The sequence below is a fragment of the Canis lupus genome, chromosome 31 (genome assembly GCF_003254725.2).
Source record: "Canis lupus dingo isolate Sandy chromosome 31, ASM325472v2, whole genome shotgun sequence".
Taxonomy (NCBI): domain Eukaryota; kingdom Metazoa; phylum Chordata; class Mammalia; order Carnivora; family Canidae; genus Canis; species Canis lupus.
Genome location: NC_064273.1, coordinates 14,414,305 through 14,435,395, shown reverse-complemented (window position 1 = coordinate 14,435,395; position 21,091 = coordinate 14,414,305). Strand labels below are relative to the sequence as shown.

The 21,091-nt window shown below is 37.8% G+C and overlaps 1 long non-coding RNA gene and 1 other non-coding gene across 2 annotated transcripts; one reads left to right on the top strand and one right to left on the bottom strand.

The window, feature by feature from the left end:
- The first annotated feature begins 5,324 nt into the window (after positions 1-5,324).
- On the top strand, positions 5,325-20,657 carry LOC112661879 (uncharacterized). The gene is made up of 3 exons (XR_007407637.1): positions 5,325-10,491; positions 14,129-14,208; positions 17,214-20,657. It is a non-coding gene; the product is annotated as an uncharacterized LOC112661879 (long non-coding RNA).
- Positions 10,554-10,657, bottom strand: LOC112661961 (small nucleolar RNA U13). Its single transcript, XR_003138115.1, has one exon. It is a non-coding gene; the product is annotated as a small nucleolar RNA U13 (small nucleolar RNA).
- Positions 20,658-21,091: the final 434 nt, after the last annotated feature.

Genomic DNA, 21,091 nt, shown 5'->3' with positions numbered 1-21,091 from the left:
TTTCTTCCTTTCCCTGTACTTCTAACTTTACTTCATGAACATGAACCTAATTTTATTATTTTTTAAATTACTTTTTATGAACCTAATTTTAAAGTAAAAGAGCCTCATACTAAGCAGCAAAACCATATTAATTCTGTATTAATTCTTCAATTTATTAGTAGAGAAGAACTTATTCGGACTATTCGTGGAATTTGAACGACTAATAATGGATGACAAAGCCCTATGTAGAATTGTTAATGCCAAGGAAATGTGCGGCAATGTACTGTTCAGGTTGCCTGCAGACTAGATAACCCAGATAACCAAACTTATAATTACGTCTAAAATTAAATAAGTAATAGGTGAGGGCCTGTGTATACGTGTGTGTGTTTTAATGATTGAAAAATACTGACTTAGTGCATGGATCTTATAACATCTATTTAAATGCAGTGAGACTTGGTGGTTTATTCTATTTTCCCGTCGGGGGTTCTAGATATGTGAGATGGCTGGATGGAGAGTTTTTCACTGGTATGGTATTGTCCTAAGTTACCTATCATTTCTGCCTAAATTATCTGTGGAACAAGGCACCAAATATATAAACAAATTCCACAAATAGTCCCAATAAGTTCTTCTCTACTAAAATTGAAGAATTAATACAGAAATAATACAGCTTTGCTGCTTAGTATGAGGCTATTTTACTTTAAACTGAGGGCATAACATATTGCATAGCTCAGATTGTGTCATTATGTTGCTAAAAATTATTTTTTTCTTTTAAAGATGCTATTTATTCATGAGAAACACACAGAGAGAGAGAAGCAAAGACATAGGCATAGGAGAAGCAGGCTCCATGCAGGTAGCCCCACACAGGACTCGATCCCAGGACCCCAGGATCACGCACTGGGCAGAAGGCAGGTGCTATACCCCTGAACCACCCAGGAGTCCCATGTGGCTAAAAATTCTTGATGGGGACACCTGGGTGGCTCAGTCGGTTAAGTGTCTTACCTGCGGCTTAGGTCGTGATCCCAGGGTCCTAGGGTCAAGCCTTGTGTCAGGGTTCCCACTCAGTGGGGAGTCTACATCTCCCTCTCTTACCCTCCCCACAATCATTCTCTGTCTCTTTGAAATAAATTAGATCTTTAAAAATAAATAAATAAAAATTCTTGATGGAAAGTGTTCTTTGCAGCATTATTTATAATAGCATTAAGTTGGAATTAACCTAAATATCCATCAGTAGTGAATTGAATAAATGAATTGAAATGATAGGATATATCCCATATAGTAGAATGTTATGATTTCATTGAAAATGATTGAGGTAAAAAAAAAAAATGATTGAGGTACATAGGTGGAGGGATTAAGAGTGCATTTATCTTGGTGAACACTGAGTAGTGTATGGAACTGCTGAATCACTATAATGTATACCTGAAACTAATATAACATTATATGTCAACTACACTGAAATTCAAATAAAATGAAAAAAGAAAATGATTGAGATAGAGCTGTATCGATACATGGTGACATAAAACAATGTCTAATACATACCATTAGTTAAAAGTTTCAAATTGCAGTGAAATATACACATTTTGATCTCATTTATGCTGAAATAGTTATATGTGGCATAGTCTTGTGGGAAAATAGTATAATAAAAATAGCTAACATTGCTAGCAGTTAACTGAGGGCTTCCTATGTACAAGCACCATTCAAGGATCTTTAAATGTATTTATCAATTCCATCCACAGATAATTCTTTGCATACTATGTTAAGTGATAGGTATTCAGCAATAAATGAAATCAGTGGTTCTTGATTTGGGGTGATGTTGCCCCTAAGGGACATTTGGCTATGTCTGCAAACATTTTTTGTTGTCACAAGAATGCATGTATAGGGGGATTGCTACTGGAATCTAGCAGGTAGAAGCCAGGATGCTGCTACTTATCCTACATTGCCCAAGACTGCTCCTCACATCAAAGAATTATTCAACCTAAAATGCCCATGGTGCAGAGGTTGAGAATCCCTGAACTTGACAAAATCCTTGCCTTCATGGAGTTGGCAATTTTTTTACAAGATTTTATTTATTTATTCATGACACAGAGAGAGAGAGAGAGAGGCATGAGAGATGCACACACAGAGAGAGAGATAGAGAGAGAGAGAGAGGGAGGCAGAGACATAGACAGAGGGAGAAGCAGGCTCCATGCAGGGAGCTCCATACAGGACTCGATCCCAGGACTCCAGGATATTGTCCTGAGCTGAAGGCAGACGCTCAACTGCTGAGCCACCCAGGTGTCCTGGCAATTATTCACTCAATCCTTGTAACACCTTTATGAAGTAGGTGCTGTTATTATCTGTTATTGCAGATGAAGATCCTGAGCCACAAAAAGGTTAAATAAAGCTACAAGCTAAATTGTTTATGTTTACCCCCGGGGAATTGGGTTTGATGTCAGCTTTCACTCTGCACGTACCCTATTTTGCTATCTTTGAATTTTTAATAGTGAACTTGTTTTATAATTATTTTTCTAAATAAAATTTGAGTTAAAAGGGGGTTTAAAATGCTTTGTTCATCCCAATAACCTATTTATTTATTTATTTATTTATTTATTTATTTATTTATTTATTTATTTATTTATTTAGCTGGGGGCAGCCCCAGTGGCTCAGCGGTTTAGTGCCGCCTTCAGCCCAGAGCCTGATCCTGGAGACCTGGGATCGAGTCCCACGTCAGGTTCCCTGCATGGAGCTTGCTTCTCCCTCTGCCTGTGTCTCTGCCACTTTCTCTCTGTGTCTCATGAATAAATAAATGAAATCTTCAAAAAAAATTTATTTATTTATCTGAAGATTTAATTATTTATTTTAGAGAGAGAAACTGTGCACGCAGGGCTAGGGAGATAAGAAACGGAAGATGAGGGAGATAAGCTGACTTCCCACTGAATGTGGAGTGCAACATGGAACTTGATCTCACAGACCTGCAATCGTGACTAGAGCCTAAATTAAGGGTCTGATGCTTAACTGTGTCACCCAGGCACACCCCCCTGATTATTATTTAAAACAACCTAGTGTCCTCAACTTAGCTTTCCAGGTTCCTCATGATCTGGTTCCATTTACTTTTCTAACTTTGTATGCTTCTCATCTCACATATTCTGTGCTCCAAATGCAGTAGGCTATTGCCTCATTGGGGGTGGGGGGGGGCTATACTTAGGTAACTCATCTTTCTATTACCTGTGAAACTAAATAGGATCTTGCATATGAATTGTGAATGAAAGCAAATTACAAAGATGAGTTCTTTTTATATGAACCAAAATGTGTTCCCCTGTAATAGTTTTTACCCATTGGTCTTAGTTTAGGTATTTGCAGTTTATAGCTAAGGCACCTTCAAAAGACAACACTACCAACATTTAAATATTTATCTTTTCTAAGTTTTCTCTTGTAAGTGAAACCTCTAATTCTTCTTTCAGTGATTTCCCTGGCTAGACCTTATTTCAAGACCACTCACCATCCTGGTTGCCCTAGAATGTTCTACTTTGCTGATATCCTTCCTAAAGTGGGACGTGCAGTGTGGTGTATCCAGTTCAGGGGTGAAATGAGTAGTTAGAAAACAAACCATCTCTTACTCCTTTTATTCTGAACTTTGTGTATGTAGGCTTTCCTTGCATTTTCTTCCTTTGGCAGCTGGGTCACACAGCACTGAATCACAGCTCACCATTATAATGAAAGCATTTTATTATGGTGCTGAGTCATCAATAAAGCATCAAATCATATTTAGTACAGTCTACTTAAGAAAGCAGGGAAGCAGGGCACCTGGGTGGCACAGTCAGTTAAGTGTCCAACTCTAGGCTTTGGCTCAGGTCCAGATCTCAAGAGTCATGAGTTCTAGCCAAGCCCCACATTGGGCTCTACACTCAGCACAGAGTCTGCTTAAGACTCTCTCTCCCTTTTCCTCTGCCCCTCCCCCTGCATGAGCTTTCTCTCTCTCAAATAAATAAATCTTTTTTAAAATCAGGGAAGCAGTGAATGCAGCTTATATTTTTATATAAATATATATGTATATATATATTTTTAAACTTGATATTTCTTAAAGAAATGGTCACATAATTATCGGGCGCATCAAACTCTACAAAAAACACAAATTCTCCCAAAGATCTGGGAAAACAACATTTAAGTGTACCATGAATCAGAATGAATCTAGAGAAACCTTTTTTAGAGCATAACAAGAATTGTAAAGATTAAAGATAGCTTGTGAGTGCCAGTGATTTCAAAGGTGGTTTTTGAAATACCTAAGATTTATTTTTTTTTTTAAGATTTTATTTATTCATGAGAGACACAGAGAGAGAGAGAGAGAGAGGCAGAGACACAGGCAGGGGGAAGAGCAGGCTCCATGCAGGGAGCCTGACATAGGACTTATCCCAGGACTCCAGGATGACACCCTGGGCCGAAGGCGGCACTAAACCGCTGGGCCACCCGGGCTGCCCGAAATACCTAAGATTTAAAATAAAAATAGCTACATGGCGGGGATCCCTAGGTGGCTCAGTGGTTTAGCGCCTTTGGCTCAGGGCATAATCCTGGAGTTCCAGGATTGAGTCCCACATTGGGCTCCCTGCATGGAGCCTGCTTCTCCCTCTGCCTGTGTCTCTGCCTCTCTCTCTCCCCCTCTCTGTGTCTCTCATGAATAAATAAATAAAATCTTTAAAAAAAATAATAGCTACATGGTTTGCCAGAGGTCACTCAAAAGGTCAGTGACACAGTCCCATGTCCTAGATCAGGGTCTGAAATGTCCAAAATAAAGTGAATTTTAAATATTTTACATCTAAGGGGCAGCCCAGGTGGCCCAGGTTTAGCGCCGCCTTCAGCCCAGGGCCTGATCCTGGAGACCCGGGATCGAGTCCCACGTCAGGCTCCCTGCATGGAGCCTGCTTCTCCCTCTGCCTGTGTCTCTGCCTCTCTCTCTCTCTCTCTCTCTGTGTGTGTGTGTGTGTCTCTCATGAATAAATAAATAAAAATCTTAAAAAAAATAAAATAAAAAATAAATATTTTACATCTAGGGATGCCCAGGTGGCTTAGCGGTTAAGTGTCTGCCTTTAGGTCAGGGCTCCCTGCATAGAGCCTGCTTCTCTCACTGCCTTTCTCACTCTGTGTGTCTCTCATGAATAAATAAATAAAGTATTTAAAAAAAATTTTTTACATCTAAAATTAATTAATTAATTAATATTTTACATCTAAAAAATTGTGCATTTGGGAGATAATGTGTTTGAGAACAAAAGTTTGGTGCATACTCAATTGGATGTTATGTCTCCACAAAGTCTTCTTTATTTCTTTAGCCTTATCAATGAAACAGTTGGTTTTCCATCTCCTATTGAAAGCTACACTTTCTACAACAACTTGAAATATGTAATAGCTACCAGTGGACAGCTTTAGCAGTTGTTCAAGTGACTAAAATTTTATCATTTACTTTCTCTATCCTCTAATCTCTTCCAAGTGACAAGGCTTACCTTCTTGTGGTATTCATGGTAGTGTTCTGATCACACTACTATTCTCCAAGTCTTCAGTGGCTCTCAAATGTATTAGAAACTAAATGAAGATTTGGAATAGTAGACTTAAAGAACTTCTTATGAATTGACTTTTTTTTTTTAATCACACAAGTCTTTAATTTTCCTCTTATGTGGTGTTTCTGCCACAGACAGGAGAGACTCCCTGCTTTCTTCTAAATAAGACTTAAAACTTCTAGAGTTTGAGGACATGCTTGCTCTGTTAGTTCATGCTTGTAAGAGCTCTCTCTAGGGTTATGAATTTTCTCAAATGATGTAAGTTGAATAGTTCAAATGGACTCATTCAAGCCACCTCTTCACAAACTAAAAGTGCAGTGGAATCAAGATTCAGAGAAGGTGACTTGAGGATCCTGCCTAATCAGGAAGTAGCTCTGAAATGAAAACCCGCTTTTGTTTGTTTGTTTATTTATTTATTTTTAAACTTTTTTCAAGCTTTCATTTATTACTTAATTCTTATCTTCCCTTTGAGCCTCTTCATGCAAGATACAGAATATAGAGAACATAGGAGAAAACAGTAAAATAATAGCTAACACTTGATGAATGCTTCATATATATCGGGCTTCTTTACACACTTTATCACAAATCTTTTTATTTTATTTTATTTTATTTTATTATTTATTTTATTTTATATTTTATTTATTCATGAGAGACACAGAGAGAGAGTGAGGCAGAGACACAGGCAGAGGGAGAAGGAGGCTCCATGCGGGAAGCCTGATGTGGGACTCGATCGCGGGACTCCAGGATCATGCCCTGGGCCGAAGGCAGGCACTAAACCACTGAGCCACCCAGGCGTCCCACTCTATCACAAATCTTGACAATAATTTTACAAGGCAAAGGTGGATACACTTATTTTATTGTTTTAAAGATTTTATTTATTAAAAAAATAATAAATAAAAATAAAGATTTTATTTATTTATTCATAAGAGATACAGAGAGAGAGGCAGAGACACAAGCTGGCTTTCTGAGTGAGCCCGATGCAGGACTCGATCCCGGACCCCAGGATCATTTCCTGAGCCACAGGTGTCCCTGGATACACTTATTTTAAAGATGTAAACTTGGCTGAGAGAAGATTAGTAATGGCAAAGGTCCTGCAAATATCAAATAACAGAAAAAGTTTGCAACTCATTATTAGATACCATTGTACCTTGTAGGGAGAATGGAAGGAGATTACAGGGGGATAAGTGTAAAAAAATCCGAGAAGCTTTCCATGGACTCTGTTAGGAAAAATTGGAAGGAAAAGTAATGGATTAAGGCGTAAAAGTGAAGGAGTGCATTTTGGGGGTGAATTTTCCTGGCTAATTGAGTCAACTTTACTTTGAGATTGGAACCATTTGAATTTTTTCAAACAAACTAGTAAGTGATGGTAGATAGGGGGCCTGAAAGTCTTTTCTGCTTTTATTTTCTCACCGGTTTACCCTGAAGATTATGGGATATCACGTTGGGTGGGGGATATTTTGGTGTGACTGACATTATTTATTTTATTTTATTTTATTTATGATAGTCACAGAGAGAGAGAGAGGCAGAGACACAGGCAGAGGGAGAAGCAGGCTCCATGCACTGGGAGCCCGAGTGGGATTCGATCCCGGGTCTCCAGGATCAGGCCCTGGGCCAAAGGCAGGCGCTAAACCGCTGTGCCACCCAGGGATCCCCTCTTTTTTTTTTTTTTGACTGACATTTTAATTGGATCTAAAATGGAATTGTAGCTTTGGGATCTGAGTTTGTGAAACACATGGCCCAATAACAAAATATACTGATTTGAATAGTTGATCCAGTTGGCAGTTTTCCATTATGAGAACCTGGATGAGTAACATCTACGGATGATTTCTAAGTCTTAAGTATTAGTTATCTTTCATCCAAATTGCCACAATATCTATGAAAGCTACTAAAAGGAAACATTTGAGATGGGTTAAAGATTTACTTCGTCTTCCTTTCAGATCACTCCTGTTTGTCTCATGAATAACTGGAAGGAGACAGATATGGAAAGGGTCTTCACAACCTATACATTGACCAACCAGCCTTTGAAATAACTAAAAATTACATAGTTTTGAAGATCTTATTTATTTATTTGAGAGGGAGAAAAAGGGAGAGCACAGCACGAGAGGGGTGAGGGGCAGAGGGCAAGGGAGAAGCAGGCTCCCCGCTGAGCAGAAAGGCCCATGCAGGGCTCTGTCACAGAACTCTGAGTCATGACCTGAGCCAGAGGCAGAAACTTAACTGATTAAGCCACCCAGTCACCCCTAGAAATTACTTTAATATGGTAAAAATAAAGGTTACAACTTACCTGTGATATATGTAACCTATTTGCTAATAATAGTCTTTATTTAGAGTGTTTTATTTTTCTGTTCGTGATACCTAAATATCAACCTTAACACTGGTTTAGAGCATAAGAACCCAAATGGCCTTATCCTTTCTGGACTATAGCACATTTTTTAGTTTCCTGAGTTTCACTAATTTGAGTCATGTATCACATATTCTTAGCTCAAAAATTCAACTTGAAATGAAAAATGGAAATTTGTGTGTGTGTATATATATATGTATATATATATATAAAAACAGGAAGCTAAGAAATATTCCTAAAGTTTGTATGAGTCAGAAAATCATATTGCTATATGTTCGGGATCACAAACTGAGATAGGATGCCTATATATTGAAAGATTATATTTTTAAAAAGTTGAGAAATAGTATAAAGTAATTATGAAAATATATGTCAAGTAATAAGGCAAGCAGTTTTTATCCTGGATATAAGACTATTTCTTTGAGTCTTGGAACTGAAAGACCATCTGGAAATAGAGTTGACTTGAGTGGAGGATGGAGATTGGAGCTGCGGCGGGGAAATAAAACAGCACCACATGCTTTCTTGGTCCCTTCTCTGCCAATAAATATTAATTTGTCTCTTCCATTGACCTCCCTCATTGTCATTCTCAATTTAACTTTTTAAATATTCTAAATTTGGAAGATAAATCTTAGAAAAATTTGACCTCTTACACCGATGTAATTTCCATATTCAGTTCCTGTGAACCTGAGAGCCCTCCTTTATTTCCCCTTGTCAGGGATAAGACTTGCAGAAAGCTGTAAATACATGCTTATTACCAGCCTAAGATTTACACAGATAGGAAATCATAAGTAGATAGAGTTGCTGTATAGTTCAGCTTTGTCTGAATTAGAAATAAATCATGTTTGTATAATCTAGTCTTAGCTAGTTCTATTTATTCAGCCAAGTTATTTCCTGCACAGAATCTGCCTTTGCCTGGCAGTTGGAATCTTTTTTTTTCTTTTTTTTTTTTTTGCTTCAAATTGCTTCTCATTACATTTATTTTGAAGTGCCACCACATGCAGCTTGTGGTTGATTTACTTTCGGTCCAGCTAATTTCATCCACAGTGCTCATCTTAAGAAAGCAGGTTCTTCCGGATTTGCTGATTTCCTAATCATTCTTTCTGTAATAAATCATATAGTGTCATTAGACTTTACAGGATTTATTTCCTCACCTTTACAGAAATAATTTGTTATTAAATATGATTTGATGGAAACAGAACTATATTGTATATTGAGGCACCTTGCTTATTTTCATTGTGTCTCCGGTCCACCCACCCAAATGACTTCACCTGTCATGTCTGCCTCATTGGCAAAATGAAGGAGTAGGATTGTGTCAGTTGTTCTCAATTCTGAGTGCTTATTAGAAGCATCTGGGGAACTCCAAAAATACAACTGTCTGGCCATACTAGATGAGCTAAGTCAGATTCCCCTGAGATAAGACCTAGGCATTGGCATTTTATTAAAAGCTCAACCAGACACCACTGGATGAATGATTTTCATGGGTCTTTCTAACTTTATGATTCCCTTATTCTGATATTAATGACTTGGACTCCTTCTCCTACCTAATCTTTATAGATAGTATAGGAAGAGGAGGGCTTGCTTGATTTGATTCACAGTTATGGATATGCCATCATGTGACGTTTTAACCTCACTGAGTTGTGAAAAGTGAATAACAAATTTGTGTCCTGAATCTCTTAAGATTTTTTTCTTTTTTAAGATTTTATTTATTTATTCATGAGAGACACACAGAGAGAGGCAGAGACATAGACAGAGGGAGAAGCAGGCTCCTCACAGGGAGCCCCATGTGGGTGGGACTCACTCCCTGGGCCCCAGGATCATGCCATGAGCTGAAGGCAGACGCTCAACTGCTGAGCCACCAAGGTGTCCCTCTTAAGATTTTCTAAAGAGTTAATTTTTATTTCCACAATTTAAAATAAAAAATTTTTATTTCCAACACTATATACTAAATGCTAAATGAAAGATGAAGATGCCTTCCATGGTATCTATACTGAGGGGGACAGTCCAGAAAACCAGGGATTTGGAGAGGTATGCCTGAGGTGCAATGGAAGCCAAGAAAACACTGCCTGTCCCGGACGGAGATAGAAGAATTTTTTTGAATCCTATGTTGGCACTGTGAGTACAAATGTCTAGAGGAAAAGGGAGTGGGGATCCCTGGGTGGCGCAGCGGTTTGGCGCCTGCCTTTGGCCCAGGGCGCGATCCTGGAGACCCAGGATCGAATCCCACATCAGGCTCCCGGTGCATGGAGCCTGCTTCTCCCTCTGCCTATGTCTCTGCCTCTCTCTCTCTCTGTGACTATCATAAATAAATAAAAAAATTAAAAAAAAAAAAAGAAAAGGGAGTGGATGCTGGAGGATGGGGTGATGGGGAAGATGTGCTGTTCTTTGAGAAGTGCAAAGAGTTCAATCTAATGTGGACAGCTTGAGATGAGAAAGATGGAAAGGTTATAGGGGGAGCATATTATGAAGATCTTATTTGAACTTTATCCATATAATTATCTCTACTCGCTTCCCTAGGAATCACTCAACCTCTCTCCACCACTGTGGCATTAATTAGATGTTTTCAGAGATTTATACTATTATATTTAAATAAAACAATAAACTCCTTGGAGAAGAAAATAATTCAAAGTATGTTTATAGGAAATTTCTGGTTTGGTAAGTACATTTATTCATGTTGTAAGATTTTTAAAGTTTTTTTTTTTTTTTTTTTAATTTCATGTCAGATGGGTAATGTGCCATGGTCATAACAAGGTTTCAGGGAGGCACATGTCACACAACGGCATGAGCCCCCAATCATTACGCTCATGAACTACAAAAGGATCCTCTTATTCTTCTTTGACTCAACATCATTATTTTATATTAGATTTTATTTCCTTATCTTACTATAATTCCTTAGTTCTTATTCTAGTAATTATTTGGCTAAATAATAAATTGTTTTTCTTCATAGACATCCTTCTTAGAGTAGAACAAGTGTGCTTTCCTACTCAAATATACTTCAACCTAAACTAATAACTCTTAATCAGGATGTCTGCCTTCTTCATCACCCTATAAATTAATTTTCTCCTCTTTCTCCTATTCTCTTCTTTAACTAGAAAAGATAGGTCTTCTACAAAACTGTCCATCACTTTTTTTTTTTGTCCATCACTTTTTAAGCTCATATTGATTTCTGCTTCCCCTAGAATTGGTGGTACTTGATTTTTAAAAAAATTTGAAATCAAAGTACTCCAAATTATTTTGTATTATTTTCTATTTTATTAATTTTTGCTATCTACATGATAGCAATATAAATAATGATTAGAATATTGAGCCACATTAGCCAAGAAAACCCTAGAGAAATAAAGAGACTCATGTCACTAGCTATTATAATGTGTCACAATGGTCAGTAAATAAACTTATATGAGACTGGTATTAGAAATGACTTGTAGATCAGTAAAATGGAACTAACAGTCCATTAACATGTCTAAGCATATTTAATGATAATTCAAATTTAGTGTGGATCAATGAACTGGTACCTAAAAGGCCTTTGACAAATCCTATACTTGGGTCTTAAAAATTCTGACAAATCCAACATTTCTTTTTAATTAAGGAAAAAGAAAGAAAAAGAAAACAAATATATTAATAAGAAACACAAGCCATCAGTGTGATAGGAAAAGATACAACTTCTTGGACATTAAAATTTTATATGCATGTGTATACACAACATATTAAAGCCAGCATCATTTTTAATGGAAGCTTTTTAAGTTTTTGTCATGACAGATGAATTCTCATCACTACTAGTACTCCCAGTTTAGAAGTACTAATATAATTAGACATGAGAAAGTACTGAGAGGTATGGATATTTAAAAGAAGGTGACACAACAATCATTATTGGCAGATGATAGTAGATTAAGAGAAATAAGTAAGAGAATATCATTATGAACAATGAGATAGATTAGTAAAGTACTTGATTTCACACACAAAAATACATCCAAATCAATCATTTTCCGATATATATAGAATAATTGGTTGGATAATGTGGTAGTGGGAAATTAGCAATTGTAGTAGCAACCAAAGAAGAAAATACTTAGAAATGAAGCTGACTGGGCAGCCCCGGTGGCTCAGCGGTTTAGTGCCACCTTCAGCCCAGGGCATGATCCTGGAGACACAGGATCGAGTCCCACATCGGGCTTCATGCATGGAGCCTGCTTCTCCCTCTGCCTGTGTCTCTGCCTCTCTCTCTGTGTGTCTCTCATGAATAAATAAATAAAATTTATATAAAAAAAGAAATGAAGCTGACAACAAAATTGTAGAAAGTTGTTGAAGAAAAGTTAATACTCTTGAGAGATTTAGCAGAAAAAGATTGGAAGAAATACTCAAACTGCTGGAGTTGGGCAAGACATGATATCCCCAAAGGACATTTTCAAAATAAGACGGTTGCTCAACTATCTTCTAAGGAGGGTGATTTTTGGTAACTGGAGGGCCCTTTGTTTGAACATCAAGACAAGTTTGAGGAATCAAATTGAGATGGACTGGCTTGCAATCAAGTTTGCAAGCCACTCCCTATTTCAGCCCCAAATAGAGCTGATAATGAATAAGCACAGACATGTCCACTAGGGATTTTTCTCTAAGGTGTGTTTTGCAGAACCTGTTTTCCATCTAACCTATGAAAACTCTATAGTTATGTTCAGTAAGGTCTTTGGATGAAAAGATGTTTTTTTAGAATAGAAGAGAGATGCTGAGCTCATGTATCCTGGTAGTCTGAGGCACGGATCAAATACAAAGACAGCTATTTGGACATTGTCTCATCCCCCCCCCACCCCCTCCCCCACCCAATTAGGGGACATCCGAAATCTGGGTTACCATGAGAAAATATTTGCAATAGTTTTGGCAAAGTTCTAATAACCTATATAATAATGGTCTTCCAATTCAGTTAAGCTAGGAAGAGACAAATCATAAAAGGGCAAAGGCAATTCAAATAGTAAAAGACACAAGTAGTCAGGGCACCTGAGTGACTCAGTCAGTTAAGCATCTGCCTTCGGGTCAGGTCATTATCCCAAGGTCCTGGGATGGAACCCTGGCATCAGGTTCCTTGCTCAGCAGGGAGTCTGCTTCTCCCTCTACTTCTCCCCCCTGCTTGTGATTTTTCTCTCTCTCATCTCTCTCTCTCAAATAAGTAAAATCTTAAAAAAAAAAAAAAGATACAAGTGGTCAATAAGCATGTAAATAGCATACAACTTTACTTATAAAGTAGAGCACATTGAGAGTAATGGAAATGCAAATTATCACCTATCAGACTGGAAACACATATATATATGTTTCATTTATCTGAAGATGATTTCCAAATGATGGCAAACTTGTGGGAGAAAGAGATGTCATCTATTGATGGTGGGATATGAACTGGCACTCTTCTTCTATAGGGTAACTTAGAATTTTATTTATTTAAAACCTAATATGGATGGATAGATAGGTAGGTAGATAGATAGATAAACATTACCTTTGACCTATCAATCACAATTCTGAGAATTTACCCTAAAAATTAATCAGACCTATACAGAAAAATATATGTGGAAGGATGTTCATTGTAGAATTTCTTATAAAAGTCAGAAACAATTAAATCAACCATAGAGTATTTGCTAAATAACTTATGGTATAACTACATTACCACATTAAAGAATACTATGCATCCATTAACGATGATATAGTAGATAATTACTTATTGACCTGGTGAGATATGTATAATCTTTTGTTAAGTATTAAAGGCAAATTTGTACAACTAAATATTATTTATGATATCATTTGGCTAAGAAAGCTTTCTCTATATGTCTGTATCAGAATCCATATGTATGAATGTGTCTACAAAGACACAAGCATACTCTGTTTACATGTTTAGGAAGTGAAATTTTGAGTCATCTTAATGATTTCTATGCTTCTTTCATATGAAAGAAAAATAATTAACTTGTATGATGATGACAAAGAAAGATTCATGGCCCCGTCAGATCTTTTAATATTTTTACTATTTCCCAAAAAATATTTGTTTTATGTTCTTACTTTACTCTAGTTTGTAACTTTATTTAAAACATTTTTTTAAAGATTTTATTTATTTATGCGAGAGAGAGAACCAGCATGAGAAACAGAGGGAGAAGCAGATGCCCCGCTGAGCAAGGAGCCCGATGTGGGGCTCGATCCCAGGCCTCTGGGATGATGACCTGAGCTGAAGGCAGGCCCTCAACCTACTGAGCCGCTCAGGTGCCCCTAGTTTGTAACTTTAAACTCTATTCACTTAAAATAAAGCAATAGCTTCTTTCTCCCTCAGGGATCTTCATCACGCCCTGTACTTTTTTGGCAGAGAAGAGCTGGCAGGAGGGCGTGTCAAGTGTTTTCTGGTGTTTAGAGGTAAGAACATTACTATTTGGCATCTATTCCAATACAGTCGCCCTAAGCAATTCTGCTGAACCAAGAACATTGCCAGTATGTGTATGTGTTTAAGATTCCAAGAAGTGAGCTATTAAAACAATAAAAGAAGTGCTGGATGACAGCTTCTGGGAATATGTGTGTATGCACTTTCAGAGAGAATACCTGAAACCAAGCCAATGCACAGACTACATGGACCATTGGACCATTTTTCTTGCTACTCTTCCGTATACTTTATAAGCCATACTAGTGTTTGCAGATACTCTTGCATTTAAACCCACATAAGACACTTTTTTAAAAAGTATTTATTTATTTATTTTAGAGAGTTGGGAAGGTGATAGAAAGGGAAAGAGTGAATCTTGAGCAGACTCCCTGCTGAGCAGGGAGCTAGATAAGGGGCCCAATCCTATAACCCTGGAATCATGACCTGAGCTGAATTCAAGAGTTGGATACTTAATCATCTGTGCCACCCAGGCACCTCTCAAGTAAGATACTTTTTTTAAAAGATACTTTTAAGATACCTTCTTGAGGTGCTTGTTGAAAAGACAGAATAAACGTTGTTGGGAGCATGGAGAGTGAAAAAGGCAAAGAACTTGGGTCATTTAGGCCAGCTCTTAGCCATTTAATTAGATGCTTTAAATGTGAGCATATTTTTTAACCAACAAAGAAATTACAGGGTAGCCTAGAAAGAGAAATCACTCAAACCTTAAATGTAGGAGACAGAGAAGAGGGAACAATCTTATCAGTGAAATATCTCAGCAGCATATGTCTCTTTTGAGGAACTATTAGTGTATAGTAGATTTTCCACTATAAAAGGATGTACCTTGCAATAAATTTCTGTTCTCCCATGGATGCAAACTTGTGCAGATGATGGAATAAGGGTATGTTTATTCCAATATGTGTTCCTTTGAATCAGCCTGTTTTTGGTAACATTAACCCTAAAGTGCTAATGAGCCTCATTACTTTCTGCATTTGCTAGTAAATTACTGGGCAAAAATTTATTCTTTTAAAAAGTCTAGGGGCACCTGGGTGGCTCAATTGGTTAAGCATCTGACTCTTTTTTTTTTTTTTTTTTTATGATAGGCACACAGTGAGAGAGAGGCAGAGACACAGGCAGAGGGAGAAGCAGGCTCCATGCACCGGGAGCCCGACGTGGGATTCGATCCCGGGTCTCCAGGATCGTGCCCTGGGCCAAAGGCAGGCGCTAAACCTCTGCGCCACCCAGGGATCCCAGCATCTGACTCTTGATTTCAGTTCAGATCATGATCTCAAGGTTATGGGATCAAGCCCTGCATCGGGCACCCCACTCAGTGGGAAGTCTGCCTGAGATTCTCTCTCCCTCTGCCTACTACCTCCCCTCCCTGACTCTCTCTAAAATAAAATCTTTAAGAAAAAAAGTCTAAAGAAAGTTAGCTAATAAACTCCTTGAGTAGGCCCAGCAGATCAAATAATTTGCCACATTGACTGGTTACTAGGTTCAGAATAAGAATTCCAGGGAGGGGGATGCCTGGGTGGCTCAGAGATTGAGCATCTGCCTTTGGCTCAGGGCATGATCCTGGGGTCCTGAGATTGAGTCCCACATTGGGCTTCCTGCATGGAGCCTGCTTCTTCCTCTGCCTATGTCTCTGCCTCTCTGTTCTTTCATGAATAAATAAATGAAATCTTAAAAAAAAAAAAAAAAAAAAGAATTCCAAGGAGGGACTTATTGGGAAGGCAGGAATGGAGGATTATAACTTCCTTTATTTATGCTTTACGTCCACTAAGAAAAAATGCTTGTTGATACAAAACTGCCTGGATATTTTAATATTTTTTTTGCAAGTTTTATATTACTTATCATTTATGTACCCTCATTTCCTAAAGAGGAAGGAAGGATAGAACTGAGTGATAAACTAGACAATGGGAGTGGTTTAGTGGGCCATAGTGTCTTTCCTTTGTGTTTCCAGCATTTGCCTACTACTAAGGAAATCTTAGGACACTTTGTATAAATGGGGCACAGGGTTCATTACTCAGCACTTTAGTCAGCGAGTCACCATTACTGGCATCTCTGTGGCAGCTTTAGGAAACTACAGAGGATTTATTGTGAATGAGATGAGCTGGATGCACTGTCTCTTAGCTGGATCTTACCAGTTTGTCCACATTCTGAGGACTAACCAAATTATTTTTTTAAATATTTTATTTATTTATTAGAGAACACACATGTGAGAGAGGATGAGAGAGAGGGAGAGAGAGATAGCAGGGGCAGAGGGAGAGGGAGAAGCAGATTCCCTGCTGAACAGGGAACCCAACATGGGGTTCAATCCCAGGACCCTGGGATCATGACCTGAGCCAAATGCAGACACTTAACTGACTGAGCCACCCAGGTGCCCCTCCAAATGATTTTTTAAGATGCTCCCAGACCATTCCAGTTTTCATAATGACTCTTGTTTTCTACAACAAGCTAAACTTAGTTCATTATGATTTGTCAAAGGCTGACTAAGAGAAGTAGCTGGGAACTAAGAAAGGTATAAAATGAGAGAGGCGGGCTGCCTGGGTGGCTCAGTTGGTGAAACATCTGCCTTCGGCTCAGGTTGTGATCTTAGGGTCCTGGGAGCCAGCCCTGCATCGGGCTCCCTGCTCAGCAGCGAGTCTGCTTCTCCCTCTCCCTCTGGATCTCTCTGGCTCTTGCTTTCTCTCAAATAAATAAATAAAATATTTTTTTAAAAAATGAGGAAAATAAATCATATATTTTGAATGAGTATAATTGGTGGCCTGACTAGGAGGCAAACTGCTCCAGAGTGGAATGAAAAGAATAGAAAATAGGAACACAGTTGGGTAGAGCAGAAAAAGCATGCACAGTTAAAACAGATCAATGTGAATATAGCTCTTAAGCCCATTAGGTTTCTAAAATTGAGAGTAATGAACATATCGAATATTGTTTATTCTAGGGACCTTTTTTCAAAAGAATTTTGATTCTCAAGGGTGAACTGTCTTTTTTTTTTTTTTTTAAGATTTTTATTTATTCATGAGAGAAAGAGGCAGAGGCACAGGCAGAGGGAGAAGCAGGCTCCATGCAGGGAGCCCGACGTGGGACTTGATCCTGAGTCTCTAGGATCACGGCCTGGGCCAAAGGCTGCTCTAAGCCGCTGAGCCACCCGGGCTGCCCATGAACTGTCTTTAAAGTATGTCACAGTCTTTTTCACAGTGACAGAAGAAGGATGCATCAAAAGTTGATCAACTTTTGATCTATACTGTTAATTCCCTACATGGCAATAGTAAAATTCAATCCTGCTGACTGGAGTAATTCCCTTCCAGAGAACTCGGATATTCTCATAAAACAGCTGGCATTGCCTGAAAGGGAGGTATTGTTGGTAGGTAAGCCAGCATCCTAGAGGCTGGGACTCTGCCAGCATCTCATATAACAAACATGTTGCTGATCCACTTTTGTTTGTTTTCCCAGACAAAAATGATTACAACATACTTCAGGGCCAACACAGAAACTTTGCCTTTGTAATGTATTAACTTGCTCTCAACCTTCAGATGTTCAAAATTGCTAAACTAAATGACAATATCCAACCTAAAAAAAATACTAAAACCTGGCTAAAAACTCAATTGGCCAAGAAGTTATTTGTATATTACTTTTGTAAACAGATCACCAGTTTTGTTTTTTTGGGAGGTATTTTTGGAAGTGTTGCCAAAGAAGAAAAATTTCCATATTTCTGTAAATATACATATATTTACATATATATAATATATTTTCTTTCATTAGGAAGCTCTGATTTAGTGGCATACATACTAGATTAAATTTCAAAACACTTGGATACTAACTGTACTACTTTGAACAAGTCATTTAAACTCCTTGAACTTTGGTTCATTCATTTGTAAAATGAGGATAGTAATGCTTCCACTGACTACTACATAGTATGATTAAAATGATTAAATGAAATATTGTACATGAAAGCAATTATCACCTACAAGGTGTGGTACAAATGTGAGGGCCAGAGGGGTTGTCCTTGCAACAGGTGCTGGTCCTGAGGCACTGGAGAAATAGAGTAGACTATGCCAGTTCTATCTCATTGTTCTGCGACTGAGAGCCTAGAAGAAAACAAAGGAGTGGCTCTTGAGTTGGCAACTCCTATTTCTCCATTAATATTCAGAGAAAAATAATTTTCAAGCTCTCTCCCCCAATGAAATGAGTCCTTTCCTCAAACTGTTGGAAAAACTCATCAAGTATTTAGGTGTTTCCTCTGTTCTGCTTTTTATCTAGAACTGTGTTGTCCTAGTGACTTGTGAATCTTGAACTCATGAAGTACAGCTAGTCAAAACTGAGATGTGTGTAAGTGGAAAATACATGGCAGAGTTTGAAGACAATAGTCCAAAAAGAAACAAAAAAGTAAAATTTTTTTTACATATTATATATTATTATATTATATTTTACATAATATATATTTTATATATTACAAAAAAGTAATATATTTTTTACCTTGATTACATGTTGTAATAATAATATTTTAGATTATTGAGCTAAATAAAATATATTGTTAAAATAAATTAAATAGAAAGAAAGAAAGAAATAAAAGATAAATAAATAAAAGAAAGAAAGAAAAGAAAGAAGAAAGGAAGGCCATTCCATCACCCTTACAGCACATGGCACAAAAGTAAGCAGTCAGTTTCATTCATTTCTTCATTCATCCATTCATACACTCAATGAGAATAGGGAATGGAGAAATTTGACAGTCTCATATCCTGAAAGGACAGAACAGAAAGAAATTATTTCTCTCTTTTGACTCTCATGGTTCTGAAAAGGAAGAAATACTCTTTTTTTTTATTTATTTATTTTTTATTTTTTATTTTTTTTATTATTTATTTATGATAGTCACACAGAGAGAGAGAGAGAGAGAGAGAGAGGCAGAGACATAGGCAGAGGGAGAAGCAGGCTCCATGTACCGGGAGCCCGATGTGGGATTCGATCCCGGGTCTCCAGGATCGCGCCCTGGGGCAAAGGCAGGCGCTAAACCGCTGCGCCACCCAGGGATCCCCAGGAAGAAATACTCTGATTGAGCTTTATACTGTATGTATTCAAGTTTCTTATTAAAATCTTATAAGATGGTTATTTGCATTCATTTTTTATCTCCCTTCTGAAGGTCTAGATGCCTTAAAGTCAGAAAATTAATTTACATATCTTGCTTTCTACGTAACAGGTGCTCAGTAATGTCATAGAATGCTATGGGTAAAATAAATAATACAATCTGTTTATTAATTTATCTTTCTGACCAAAATTAAAATTTGAACCTAAAATGCCATGTAATTGATTCAATGTTGATGATATATACATTTTTTTAAATGTGGCTTGTGGTGTCAGATACATTGTGTTGCCTTTTATCTGTTAAATTACCTGCAGAAGTACTTTACATGGGAGTGAATAAATTCTTCCTAGATTAGGTCCTGGCTGATGAGGAAACATTTATTCCTAAAATACAATCCTTACCCACTTTCATCATCTCACTAACAAACTAAAAATTGTCCGAGGAAGAAACTGATAAACATTGTATGAAATATGAAAGAAAAAAAAGCAGTAAGAGAAGAACAATAATATCCCATTAACCTGGCAGATCTGGAGTGAAAACCCAGCAGGGGGATGGAGCAGGTTAGAGGTGGGAACAGCCAAACAGCACAGTGAGCACTCAGCAGGCTCCCAGCCCAGCAAACCCCTGGGGTCTGAACAGCCTCAACCAGTCTAGAAGGGAGGGCTTGGGGGAAGGGCCCAGCTCAGCCGCAGGGATCAAAGAGAAGCAGGGGAAACAGCCAGAGCAGTGTCTGCTCTTTGAGCAAAGATAATGGAATCCTCTCAGAGTGAAGAGAATGAACACACAGAGAGATTTAAAAACACAACAAACCCAGAGCTGATCTGATTCCTTTATTCCATACCTCAAATTCATCAGGCTTGTCCTCAATTCAAAATCACACTATATTGAATTACAGGGTTAGAAAAAAAATAAAAGGGCATCCTGTTGAGTGTTTTTCCAACCGAGGGTTGCAACTCTTTAGTGTGGGAAATCAATTCAGTGGGTGGAGATTTGCATTTAAAAAAATGAAATAAAATAGAGGATTTGCAAATATTGGGGTAAATACTGTTTGTGAAAATTTGGGGCTCTGTGTGTGTTTGTGTGTGTGTTTGTACAGATAAGAACATGGGTCGCAGTCAAGCAAACTGAAACTCCGTGAAAACTGGTGTAGTCTATCCCACTCTAATTGAGGTCTACAAAAATCAATTCTCGGAAATTAGATCTTCAGGAAGAGCGATTTCATAAACTCTTTATTTTTCGATTTCATAAACTCTTAAGACTAATCCTCATGCAAGGTGTTTTTCCTGCATTCTACAAAGGTAGAAAATGTCACAGACTCCGAGCAATCTTTCAACAAAAACAGTCAGTTCTTCAGAAAAGAGGTCCAGGATCAGGCATTTCATTCTGATAAAGCTAATGATGTTTGTCAGAAACTGTGGGCAACCTTCCTTTAAAGCCCCTAATTAAGGAGCGGGAATGAGAAAAAAATGGTAATAGCATGTCTCAAACGTGAAGCTGCTGCTTGGCTCCTATTCATTAGGGAGCCCACAAACTGTGGGCTCTATTTAAGGAAGGTCTGGGATGGTTTGAGGAAAAAATGAAACAATCCTTCAAATGTTTCTTTCTAGTCCAATTCTGTTCTCCACTTACTTATCTCACCTTGACTTACTTCTTGAAATTTTAGTCAAATTTGATTTATAGTCTACTTTATAATTTAAAGGCAGACCAGAATGGATAGAGAAAGGACCAGACAGAGAAGAGAGCAGAAACTGTATTAAAGATTCTGGCAAAATGCGAAGCCGATCCCTGATCCACCCGAGACA